The sequence below is a fragment of the Rhinatrema bivittatum genome, chromosome 3 (assembly GCF_901001135.1).
Source record: "Rhinatrema bivittatum chromosome 3, aRhiBiv1.1, whole genome shotgun sequence".
In the NCBI taxonomy this organism is placed as follows: domain Eukaryota; kingdom Metazoa; phylum Chordata; class Amphibia; order Gymnophiona; family Rhinatrematidae; genus Rhinatrema; species Rhinatrema bivittatum.
In genome coordinates this window covers 219,037,566-219,050,969 of record NC_042617.1, presented here as the reverse complement: position 1 = coordinate 219,050,969, position 13,404 = coordinate 219,037,566, and the positions used below count along the sequence as shown (strand labels likewise).

General features: G+C 46.2%; 1 protein-coding gene across 1 annotated transcript in view; it reads right to left on the bottom strand.

Moving 5' to 3' along the window:
- The window catches only part of FAM120B (family with sequence similarity 120B), a 406,519-nt gene extending 398,750 nt beyond the window's left edge, over window positions 1–7,769 (bottom strand). The window contains 1 exon segment of the mRNA XM_029594202.1: window positions 7,474–7,769. The gene's annotated coding sequence lies outside the window, so the exon portion shown is untranslated.
- Window positions 7,770–13,404: the final 5,635 nt, after the last annotated feature.

Below are 13,404 nucleotides of genomic sequence, written 5' to 3'. Positions count from 1 at the left end.
GAGGTAAGATTTTCTAACGCTCTGCAATCGTGTGTAGAGTCCCAAATTGCTAAGGAGATGGAGAAATACTGAAGAGCAGAGCTTCCTGCACAGGTATATGTAGGCTGATGTGAGACTGAAATCTAACTGTCTCCCAACTGCTATCAAGAGTACACTATACCCTTTGCTAGGAAAAGAATAACATTTGCACAGCTACTTGCAGAGTTTGTTACCCACCCCCCAGCTGTTCTAGAACATGAAAATAAAAGCCTTATGCTAAAACACATGCCTAACAAAATTGGTGTACAGTGCTAGCAAAGTGTAGAAATAAAAACATTAAAAATTTCATCACTCTGCCCCAACTTGTCTCTAAATCTGCTTTTACCAAGAAACTCTGAAAGAAATGTTTCTTAAATTTTCAAGGAGAGATCCCTCATGCATAAGAAACACTGTACAAACGAGCCATAATCAGTCCATGTGGGATTGAGAAATACAGTCACTTTAAAACAAGTCCAAAATGAGCCTTTTTTTTTTTTTAATGGAAAAACAGTTGCTTTTATTTTATTGCTTCACATTTAAGAACACAAGAAGTTACCATACTGGGTCAGACTGAGGGTCCCTCAAGCCAAGTATCTTGTTTCCAACAATGGCCTATCCAGGATACATGAAATAGATCCCATGATTAATTGCAGTTTATGGCTATCTCCTCCAGCAACTTGTCCTAATCTTTTTTAAACCCAGCTACGCTGCCTTAACTACATGGTCTGGCAATGAATTCCAGGGCGCAATTGTGCGCTTAGTGGCAATAAATGCTAGAGGTATTAGACCTTGCTTAACAGAGAAACAACTGCAGCTCAAAGAAAATCATTTTTTTTATTACAAACCAGCAAAATCATTTTAAAAATGAGAGTAAGCTGTAAGTGTAGACTGCCAAATTCTGGACAGCTGGACGTGTGAGGACATCAAGCTTTCTAGAGCTCTTTTAGATCAGGTGAAGGATGTGTAGTCAAGAGCAGTGGTAAGCACTGTAGAAGGCAGAGTTTGTGTCTTTACTCATTGATCCATTAGCCAAAGAAGGTACAAGAGGGTGGAAGGCAGATGGTGAAGTTAGCATCTTTACTCCCTGATCCACTGGGCTGCATAGGGTGCAATGACAACTCAGAAAGAAGAAAATACTGGTAAAGATTAGGGAGCCGGCTAGTTGCAAGACAGTGGTCTAAATAAAACCTCCCAAGGTTTCACGTCTCGTGTTTCATACCTTCATTCCAGACAGAGCCAAAACTCACCGCAATACCCACTAACTAGATCCGGGACAATGTCAAGGGACCCGACACAGGAAAAACCAAGAAAAGAAGTTGTGAACCAGCATGATGGGACTACTGTCTTGAATGTTGGTATATAAAAAACTTAAATAAATAAAATAAATAAATAAGTTGAAAATGGAAGTTATCCAAGAAAAACAGTGCAAGCTCCACATCCACGGGACAATAGCTCAGCAGAAAAGAAGAGACTAAAGAGGGACCCTGCGTGGACGCATGAATAGTGATATGCTCAGTGTTCCTTGCCGGGCTCCATCTGATGATGTCATTCACTTGTGAGGACTACAATACTGCTTGTCCTAGGAGAAATGGAAGCTACTGTAAAGAGAAAAGAGTGGTAAGTAGAGTGCTTTAAGGATCAATTCTGTTCAATATCTTTGTGAGCAATACTGCAGAAGAATTAGAAGAAAACATTTGTCTTTTTGCTGATGTCACTAAGATCTGCAACAGAGTGGGCACACCTGAAGGAGTAGAGAGAATGAGAAGATAAGAAAGTTCAAGGAGCGGTCCTAGGTTTAGCAGCAGGGATTCACTACAAAGATGTGCAGTCATGCATTTGGGATGCAGAAATTCAAAGGAGCTGTATGTGATAGGGAGCAAAAGACTGATGTACTCGGACCAGGAAAGAGGCCTCAGGGAAATAGTATCAGACAATCTTAAGCAAAGCAATGCAACAAGGCTGTGGCTTAAGGCCAGTGGGATGCTAGACCAGCGGTTCTCAACCGGTGTGCCGCAACACACACCGATGTGTCGCCAAGCTCTCGGGCCGATACAATAAAAACGCGGGAGAGCGGGCGAGCGATATGGTATCTTAATTTATTTAAATTAAGCCCGGTGATTAAAAGAGACATCCCTAGCGCCTCTTTTTTGATGGAAGCGGCGGCTGTCAGCGGGTTTGACAGCCGACGCTCAATTTTGCCAGCGTCGGTTCTCGAGCCCACTGACAGCCACGGGCTCGAGAACCCGACTGGCAGGTCTATCGCACACTTCCTGGTCTCCCACTGCTCTTCCCTTCCTCTCCTCTACCCCAGCAAGAAGCACCCATTCCTTCGATGAGCACTGTTGCCGTTCCTGCTTGGGCTATCAGCACATTCAAGCCCAGAGAGGCACGGCAGCAGTGCTCATGAAAGCGAACGGCGCAGTTTAGCTATGTGCCAGGTTCCCATCCCAATCGGCAGGACAAGGACAGCACAATTGCTGATTGCCCGGCAGGCAGAGAGCTCCACGCGGAAGCAGCAACACAATTTGATGACGTACCAGGCCCCTCCAACAAAAAGAATAATGGTGTGCCGGCTGGTTTCCACCCTCTGTCTGCAGAGCAAAAGCTTGCCAGGAAAAAGAGAGAGTGGAGGAGGGCTGAGGGAAAGGGAAGGTGTTGTGGACAAGGTGAGAGGGGATGGAAGGAAAAGGGAAGAGGATGTGAGTGAGTAAGAGGAAAGGGAAAGCAGCATCAGGAGAACCACTTCCAGGTGTGCAATGAAAGAGAAAGAGAGAGAGAGAGAGAGAGAGATTGGTTGTGGTCCCCAAGGTCGAGGACAGTGCAGACAGAGCTTCAGCAGCCGCTGCTGCTTCTGGTGTGTGCTATTGGCCTGCAAAGGAAAGGAGTAGGAAAGTTGCTGGAGAGGGTACGTTAAGGTAGCTTTATAAGTTCATTTTTCTTGACTGTCTGCCATTTTAATTATTGGGTACTATGTGATGTGTCTGCTGTTTTGAAATATTTTATTAGTGTTTGGATAATTTTTAATCATTTTAAGAATTTTTAATTGTTAGATGTTGTTCTGTCATCAGCTGTTTTGAAACATTTATTAGTATAGTTTTATAATTATTTCTGTGTGGGGATCTATAGCAGCTTGACTTGTTCTGTTTTCCTAACTGGAGGTGCATTTGTGTTAGGGCCTGGTTAATATTTATAGTGTTGCCTTTTCATAGGTAGGGTTTGTCTATTGGAGAGCATGCCATAATGCAGTTGTAAATTTGTGTGGAATAGTTTGTGTGCACTATTGCAAATCATGGGAGTATGTTAGGTGCTATATCTCGGTTTCCATTTCTCCAGATTTGCACTGCATGCAGAGTGGGTTTTTTGGGTTTGCATTGTTTCCTTCTCTATTTGTGATTTGTGGTCATTCTGTACTTGGTGAAGGTCAGTTCTGTGTGTCAGGTCTATCCAGTAAAGTGCGGCCGCGTTTACCCCGCTCCTAACCCGCGTTCTACTCACTTTCCGGCCGCGTTAGCCCTTCCTGCGATCCACAACCCCCTTTAACCTACCCTTACCGCGTCCTAAAATCCCCGGGCAACCCCTTCCGCACGCGGCATGTATATTGCATGCAAACGAGCGAATTAGCTATTCCCTAGCATCCAGTAACCCGCGCCCCGACTATCGCTATTTTACCCTGCCGTTTTGCTGCGCGTTTAACCTGCTAACTTACCGCCTACCCTTACCCCTGCGTTAGAGGCAGGGGTAAGGGTAGGCGGCAAGCTTTCCCCCAGCCCCTGCTAACCTGCCCTGGCCGCGTCCATGGATGCTGGTCTCCGGGGCAGCCCCAGTCCTCTCCCCTCCTCCCGAAGCAAAAAAAAAGCGAAAAAAAAATTGCAAAAGAGAGAGGGGAGAGGACGGGCAATCCTACGCTCGGCGACTTACTTTTGCAGCTCCCCTCCGGACATCGTGGCTTCCCCCGTGCCAGTCCCCTCTCCCCTCCTCCCAAAGCAGGGCGCGAAAAGCAGCCTTGCTCCGGGAGGAGGGAAGAAGGGACTGGCAGTGTAAAGCGGCGAAGCGACTTACTTTTTGCACCCCCCTTCGGACATGATGCCAAACGTTGTGACGTCACGTCTTCAGCGGCCGTGCAAGCGTCCATCTTCGCGAGCAGCTGGAGGCAGGAGAGGTCGTCCGATGTCCGGAGGGGGGTGCAAAAAGTAAGTCGCTTCGCCGCTTCGTCGCTTTACACTGCCAGTCCCTTCTTCCCTCCTCCCGGAGCAAGGCTGCTTTTCGCGCCCTGCTTCGGGAGGAGGGAAGAAGGGACTGGCAGTGTAAAGCGACCTCTCCTGGCAATCCCGACTTCCTGGTATCTGTCATTTCAAATGACATTTGAAATGACAGATACCAGCGTGGCCGTGAAGCTTTAGGCCCGCGCACCCAGGATACTGTATAGGCGCTCTATCCAGTAAAATGGGTTGCGCGGGCCTAACGCTTCACGGACGCTTCTTAGACGCAGCTTGCATTTGCAAGCTATTTACATACAGGATCAAGCGGTAGGTGAGCTGCACTGTGCGTGCGGCAACCGCGGGTGCGCCGGGCACTAATGCAGCTCTTCCGCTCGTTACTGGATAGACCTGTGTGTGAGAAAACAAATAAGCAGGCCGCTACAGTAAAGCGCGGCCGCAGTTACCCCGTTTCTAACCCGCTGTGTACTCACAATTTCGCCGCGCAAGTCTAACCCGCGATTCACTATCTGTTTTTACCGATCCTTACCACTTCTTTAACTCGACGCGTATCCCTTTCCGCCTGCGGCATGTATATGTATGTAAACGATACGATTAGCTATTCCCTCCCATACAGTAAAGTGCACCCCGACTATCGCCATTTTAACCTATTTTGCCGCGTCTTTTACCTATTAATTTACCGCCTACCCTGACCCTGGCGTTAGTGTGAACTTAGCCGCCCAGTCCCAAACCAACCCAATCCACAGAAAAAAAAAATGCTTCTCGCACTTAGCCGCCCAGTCCCGAACCAAACCAACCCAATCAAAGCCCCAGCAGAGAGAGATGAAATTTCACAGTTCCAAACTTTCCCCCAGCCCCCGCTCACCTGCCCTGGCCGTGGCCACGCAAGCCCCCAGCAGCAGCCCCACCGGCGAAGGTGAATACGTGCACGCCTGTAGGTCCAATATGGGCGCTCAAGGCAGCGAAGGCGCATGCGCACACGCCATGACCTCCGACGTCAAGCCGGTCACGGCGTGTGCGCATGCGCCTTCGCTGCCTTGAGCGCCCATATTGGACCTACAGGCGTGCACGTATTCACCTTCGCCGGCGGGGCTGCAGAAGCCGCTCTCTCTCGACGCCCTTCTACTGCTGCTGCTGGGGGCTTGCGTGGCCGCGGCCAGGGAAGATGAGCGGGGGCTGGGGGAAAGTTTGGGACCGTGAAATTTCATCTCTGCTGGGGCTTGGATTGGGTTGGTTTGGTTTGGAACTGGGCGGCTAAGTGCAAGAAGCATTTTTTTTTTTCTGTGGATTGGGTTGGTTTGGGACTGGGCGGCTAAATTTCATCTCTCTCTGCTGGGGCTTGGCTTGGCTTGGATTGGTTTGGTTTGGGACTGTGAAATTTCGTCTCTCTTGTCCGTCTGAAGGAGGGTGCTTTGTTGCGCTCCCTGCGTCCGATCGCCGGCTGCTGGGGCTTGCTGGCGTCGGGTGCTCAAGGCAGCGGGATCTGTAAGAGAACCATCCACTTCCTGGTACCTGTCATTTCAAACGTCATTTGAAATGACATCTGAAATGACAGGTACCAGCGCACCCAGGATACTGTATAGCGCCGCCTATACAGTAAAATGGATTGCGCTTCATGGACGCGCGTTGGACGCGGCTTGCATTTGCATGCCATTTAAATACAGTATCGAGCGGTAGGTGATCCGAACTGTGCATGCGGCAAACGGGGGTGCGCCAGGCACTAACGCACCTCTTTCTACCGCACCTTACTGTATCGGCCCGAAGGTGAGGTGCTAGTAAAATACCTCCCCTTATTTGTTGTGTTTTCTCAATGGGACATGCATTGGTGGTGAACTTCTATTTATAAGTACAGCTGTTGTGCCTGGTAGTAGAGGAAGTTTGTGTTGCTGTTATTTGAAGTAACACCATAATTATCTTTTTTTGTATGGTAATTTGTACAATGTTCTAATTCTGCTTTATACCCATTGTTGAGGGGCAGGGAAGGGGGGGGGGGTTTCCTGTGGATGTAAAGTGTACATTAACATTTAGTCTTGTGACTTTCATGTTTCAGTGTGTCACGCATGTGAGAACCATCTATCAGGTGTCCCAACAGAAAAAAAGGTTGAGAACCACTGTGCTAGACTGTATTTAAAAAAAAAACAAAAAACTGCTGGGAGACTGGATGGAATACAAGGGTCTTTTTCTGCCATCATTTACTATGTTACTAATACAGCAATCACAGTACAGTACACTTTAGGTGAAATCTATGTATTTAAAAACTAAGGAAACTGATCTGAATGAAAAGCAATGAATAGTAAGTTAGATAGAAAAACTAGGATTACACAACATGAGATTTTATATCACAACGCACCCTATATGACCACAGTCCACTTTGAATTGGTGATTAATACCCTTTTCAGCATATATCACCTTAGGCATAAAGCAGTCTCTCCATTTCCCAATAATCAAGCTATAACTTCCCTTAAAAAAAAACTTGTTTTTAATTCCTTCATAATTCTAGTATCATTATTAGTCTTCCTTCAAAAAGCATAGGGATATCTATAAAGCTGGAAGCCCATAGACTTTTTGTAATTCTAAAATGCCTAAATTATTATTGAAATCCTATATACACCTGCTTATTTTCAAAAGGGCTCAGTAAATAAAACCAGCTTCATAGATGCTGCACAAATCCAAGAGATTAAGTGACTTTATCACGTGAGCTTACAAGACATAGATGTAGTTGCCTACTTAATTTGGGGAAGGAAGGAAGGGGCAACCCTTGGTGGTGGTGGTGGTTGGGGGGGGGGGGGGGGGGGGGGGGGGAGGAGTGGATTCAGTACCAGCACCTGCAGTATTTGGTGTGGAAGTTTTATTGATGCCTCAGGACATCTGGACTCACAGATCCATAATCCGCAGGCTCTCACGTTCTCATGGTAGCCACAGAGAAGTGTTCATTCCATCATCGTGAGTGCAAAATAAACCGAGCACCGGGTTCACCCCAGAATACACCGCTAAGAGTGGCTCCTGATCCCGTTGCTCTCACAGCATCTACGCCCCTACTCTTTCTCCGATGCCTTGGGACTTCTATGCCCGACCAGCCTAAATTGCTCTGCTCCAGAGCGTTCCATAAGCGCAATGCGCATTCACACCATGTCATGAGTAAAATCACAAAATATGTGCAATAAAGATAGCAAAACGTTTCTTCCCACCCACAAGTTATTTTATCTGAGCCACACATTGTTTCAAAACCAAACCTTACCGACTCTACAGCCAGGAAAGAATGCAGTGTTCAGTCCACGAAGCAGAAGAAACAAAAATATCAACAGCTTGCACGCTTGTGCGAAACCGGAAGCAACAAATGGATAACCCGGTGAACAGACTGTAACGTCGCTGTGTTGCTGCGCATGTGCACGAAGCTCCGCCCGCCCACTTCCACAGTCGGCCAAAACCTGAATATGGCGGCAAACGGGCCAATTCTGTAAAGTGCGCTGGGCCCTGCGCACTGTCGGACCGATACAGTAAAAGTGCGGGAGAGCGGGCGCTCCGAGGCCAGCGCCCGCTCTCCCGACGCGGCCCAGGCCACTCTCCTGGGCGCGCGATTTTGTATTCAAATGAGGGCCCGCGGTAATAAGGAGGGGCTAGGGACGCTAGCGGGTCCCTAGCCCCTCCTTATTGGCAGAAGCGGCGGCTGTCAGCGGGTTTGACAGCCGACGCTTAATTTTACCAGCGTCGGTTAACCCGCTGATAGCCACGGGTTCGGAAAACGGAAGCCGGTAAAATTGAGCGTCCGTCTTCCGAGCCGCGGGATGATTTTTTTTTTTACAATTTTTTTTTATTTTTGGGGCCTCCGACTTAATATCACTATGATATTAACAGGCCGATACAGTAAAATCCGTGGGAGAGCCGGCAAGCGCCCGCTCTCCTGGGCGCGTGATTCAGAAAGAAAAAATATGCAAATGAGGGCCCACGGTAAAAGGAGGGGCTAGGGACACTAGCGGGTCCCTAGCCCCTCCTTTTTGACAGAAGCGGCGGCTGTCAGCGGGTTTGACAGCCAACGCTCAATTTTACCGGCGTTGGTTCTCGAACCCGCTGACAACCACGGGTTTGGAAAATGGACACCAGTCTTCTGGGTTGCAGACAGATATTAAATTTTATTTTTTTTAATTATTGGGGTCTCCGACTTAATATCGCTATGATTTTAAGTCGGGGGGTGTACAGAAAAGCAGTTTTTTCTGCTTTTCTGTACACTTTTCTGGTGCCGGCCAAAATGTGCGGCTTGGCTGCACATTTTTCTTTCTGTATCGCGCGGGAATAACTAATAGGCCCATCAACATGCATTTGCATGTTGCGGGCGCTATTAGTTTTGGGGGGGTTGGCCACACGTTTTCCATGCGCTATTACCCCTTACTGTATAAGGGGTAATAATAGCGCGTCCAGACAGGGGCTAACGGTGTGCTCAGCTGAGCGCACCGTTCTGTATTGGCCTGTGTTTAACACTCGTTTAGCCGCGGGTTTTCCAGGTGCGTCTATTACCACTTACACTGTAAGGGGTTTAGCACCTTGAAAACACACGGCCAAACCCCCTGAAAACTAATAGTGCTTATCACATGCAAATGCATGTTGATGAGGCTATTAGTCATCCAGGCTTCAGAAAGTAAAATATGCCACCAATCCACACATTTTACACTCATAAATTAACGCCTGTCCTAGGCAGGCGTTAATTTATGAGCAGCCCAGAAAATGTACAGAAAAGCAGAAAATCCTCTTTTCTTTTTTTTTTTAATTTATACTTTATTCAATTTCTTAATACATTTACAAAGAAAATGAAAGTAACATTTTGGAAAAACACACTGTACTTTTGAAAGCAATTATATAAGAAAACATTCAATTATGTTTTTTCCCAATTTTTAAGTCCACAATATGGGAAGTCGTCACATATAGAAAATATTTGCTAAAATAAAAAGGAAAATTCACTCTATGAATACAAGAGCCAATCTATTTTATACCAGTTATATTACCCAATAAACTGTTAGATTCCCCTCCTCCACTCTTATCTATAAGAAAAACTTCTAAATGTGCTGGGTCAAAGAAGATAAACTTATTTTTTTGATATATTATGATGCATTTGCATGGAAATTTGAGAAAGAAGGTGGCTCCAATTGAAGCCACCCTCTGTCTCATTTCAAGAAATTGTTTTCTTCTTGACTGGGTAGCCCTTGAGACATCCGGAAAAGCCTGAACTATTTGGCCACAAAATTTAAAGCTTCTATTTTTAAAGTATTTCTGCATTACCAGGTTTTTCTCCTGCTCCAAACCAAATGCCACAATCAATGTGGCCTTTGTTTGGATATCGTCCTGCGACGCTTCAAGAAATGATGTCAAGTTAGGACTTTGTGCAGCAAGTTGGTCTATACCACCTTCTGATGTTCCCTCTATTCTTCTCATATTTGAAATATAATACATCTTGGAAATCGATAGATCACTTAATATTCCCAAAATTTCTTTTACATATTTTTTAAACAGTTCTTGTGCTGATATCAACCTTGTATAAGGAAAATTCAAGAACCGTACATTTTTACTCCTTAAACTGTTATCTAAATTTTCAACTTGCTTATATAACATTAAAGAGTCCTTAATGAAGGTGGCTCCACTTGTCTGCAGTGATGTAATTTGTGCTGCCGAAGCAGCCCCTGTTTGTTCCATACGTTCAATTCGTGTCCCATAGTCTTTCAGCATTTCCTTTGTCTGGGCTGAGAAATTGGTGGACTGAGCCATTGATAGAGAGAGATTCTTCTCTATCTTGGTAACAGCTCTCCATACATCAAGGAGAGTAATGTTTTCAGGGTCTGGATCTGGGAGTATTGGCAATTCAGTCATTTCTACAACCGGATTGTCTCTACTTTCCGCAGTATCTACAGAGTCCTGAACTGATGGAACTTTATTGCTTTCCTTGTTAGATCTTACATCAGTCAATTTTGGGGTAGTTACACCGTTACTAACCCCATTATTGATTGGAGACATATTGGGTATCTGGTGTGGGGTGGGACTAGGTGTTGCTCCCGACGAGAAAGAGATATCGGAAATGACTTCCCTCGAAGTCTGACTCACCCTTCTCGCTAGGTGGATATCCATGGGGCCCCTTACTTCCTTTGCGACTGGTGTAGATACCGCAAGCTTCAGCTTCCGCTTCTTCCCCATCAGATCGAATTATTTCAGTCCGACAGCAGATTTTTCCCCAGGGGCGCGCCCCTTTGGCACGCGGCTTCGGCAGCGCGCCACTGCGACTCGGTTTAAATAGTCGCGGCTGTCTCTCCCGGATGACGTCGGGGAGGGAGGGCGGAAGTCCGATTCTCTCTCCCGGGCTCGGTCCCTTGCACCCCGCTTCTCTCGGGCAGCTCTTCCAGCAAGGCTTCCACTGACCTACTGCCGCGACTCCGTTTAAATAGTCGCGGCTGTCTCTCCCAGATGACGTCGGGGAGGGAGGGCGGAAGTCCGATTCTCTCTCCCGGGCTCGGTCCCTTGCACCCCGCTTCTCTCGGGCAGCTCTTCCAGCAAGGCTTCCCAGAAAATCCTCTTTTCTGTACTTCCTCCGACTTAATATCGAGGCAATATTAAGTCGAAGGAACTAAAAAATTAGAAATGCAACCAAACAAAAATAAAAAAAAAAAAATAGGGTACCGGCTGTCAGGTTAGGAAAAGAGATGCTCAATTAACAAGTGTCCATTTTCCTAACCTGTGGCTGTGCACCACCTCTCCTGGGCACCTGCTGCCGTGGAGGTGCTAGGGGCATGCAATTTCCCCTAGCGCCACCTTTTTACCAGGGCACCCAATTTAAATATTAAATTGGGCACCCAGGAAAGGTGGATCGGCGCTTGTTAAGGGAGTGGTCGCTCAATCATGAGTGCCCGTTTAACGTACACCGATATTCATCGGCCTGATGGTCTGGTTGTGCGACAGCACATTAAAAAAAAATCGCTTCAGAAAAACACCTATACTTTTAAAAAGCAGCCCAATTTGGCAGGAAAATTGCTTGGCAACACAACTTCTAATGTCATTTCTAATCTCATTTTGTGTGTGTGTGTGTGAGAGAGAGAGAGAGTGAAATCACATCTCGTGTGTGTGTGAGTGAGAGAGAGAGAAAAATCACACATAGACGCCAGTCAAACTTCAGCAAGCGGGGGAAGGACAGTAACCCAACTCCTTACATTTTTACAAACTATCGGGCCGATACAGTACAGTGCGCTCCAACGGAGCGCACTGTTAACCCGCCATTGGACGCGCGTTTTCAACGCGCTAGCGTTACCCCTTATTCAGTAAGGGGCCGAAAACGCGTGTCCAATCACCCGAACCTAATAGTGCCCTCAACATGCAAAGGCATGTTGATGGCCCTATTATTTATTTATTTATTTATTTATTTATTTTTTATTTTTATATACCGAAGTTCTAGTAGGGACTACAAATCACTCCGGTTTACATAAAACGAAGAACTGCTCAACAGATAGCGGAGCTTTACATGGAACCGTATAACATATGGAACAGTATAACTGGTTGACAATTTAACATAGTGCTAAATAAAGTGATAATATTTTAACTGGTAATAAATAAAGAAATATAATATTTTATATAAGAAGTATAACTATTTATATAAGAAGTATAACTATTAGGTATTCCCGCGCGATTCAGAAAACAAAATGTGCAGCCAAGCCGCACATTTTGCTTTCAGAAATTAGCGCCTATCCAAAGGTAGGCGCTAATTTCTTTGGGCACTGGGAAAGTGCACAGAAAAGCAGTAAAAACTGCTTTTCTGTGCACCCTTCGACTTAGTCGGAGATCCCGAAGGGTAAAAAAAAATAAAAAAAATTTTTGAAGTCAGCCCGCAGCTGTCGGGTCGAAAACCAGACGCTCAATTTTGCCGGCGTCCGGTTTCCGAGCCCGTGGCTGTCAGCGGGCTCGAGAACCGACGTCGGCAAAATTGAGCGTCGGCTGTCAAACCTGCTGACAACCGCCGCTCCGGTCCAAAAGGAGGCGCTAGGGACGCACTAAAAGTTGCTGTGATCAAAGTTGCTTATCTATGATAGGTGTTCCCCATGGATGGCAAAACAAAACAGCCACTCATTCTGAATGACATTACTGACGGCGCCAAGACTGACCAATCTTAAACTTACTAGCTCCGATTCTTCTAGAATTCTTTTTGGAGCATGTGTAGTAGGCTTCTCACGCTGGTGTAATGCTCCCTTTCTCCAGAAGTATGTAGCTTTTAATCTGAAGATTTTAGGTTTTCAACCTCTGGGAGTTGTGCTGAAATGTGTGGCTGTTTTGTTTTGCCATACACAGAGAACTCCTTTCACAGGTAAGCAACTTCGATTTCTCCGTGGACGAGCAACAAAACAGCCCCATATTCTGAGACTGTGTAACTAAGAAAAATGTATAATTTTAAGTAACAAATATATGTGAAGGATAGAATTGACATTTTTCACTTTTTCTGACAGGTTGAAAAATCTTATTACTTAAAGGTTTGTCATCGCTGTAGAAAAGGAACAAGAATTTGAAAGATCAGCATTTAAACTGTGCTGCTTCACCAGTGTATACATAAACAACCAAGCAGTTGCTCTACATATTTCTTGAAATGAGACATCTTTAAGATATGCCAAACATGTATCTATGGACCTTAATGATAGGTGAGTGAAATGGTTGTCTTGCTTATCAGTAGCATTAAGATAAACATGTTACCTCTGAAAAGGGTTTGGATTGATACTGGAAGTCTTTTCCCACATGTAGCATAGGACAGGGGTGTGCAAACGGGGGGGGGGGGGGGCGCCACAAGCGAGCTTCCAGGGGGCCGCAAAAGTCGTACCACGGGAGAAGGTGTATGCGGCCACTGGTAGATCCAATCCCACCACAGCCGAAAAATAGAGAGGCTGTGAGGCCACCAGTGGACCTCATCCCACCGGCGGCTGAGCAGAGAAGGACAGCCCATCTGTGCAGGCCCGCAGTATTAGAACTCGCAAGAGTAGCACTTTATGTTGATCTCACAATGCACAAGATCAGCAAGGAGTAAGTGCTTTCCTGTCAATTTTTAATATTGCGAGGCCTGCACAGAGGAGGAGGGCAACAGAACAGACTTCAGTGCCAGAAGCAGCAACAAGCGATCAGCTCATCCCCAACAGTGGTGACAGCGACGGCAGGAATG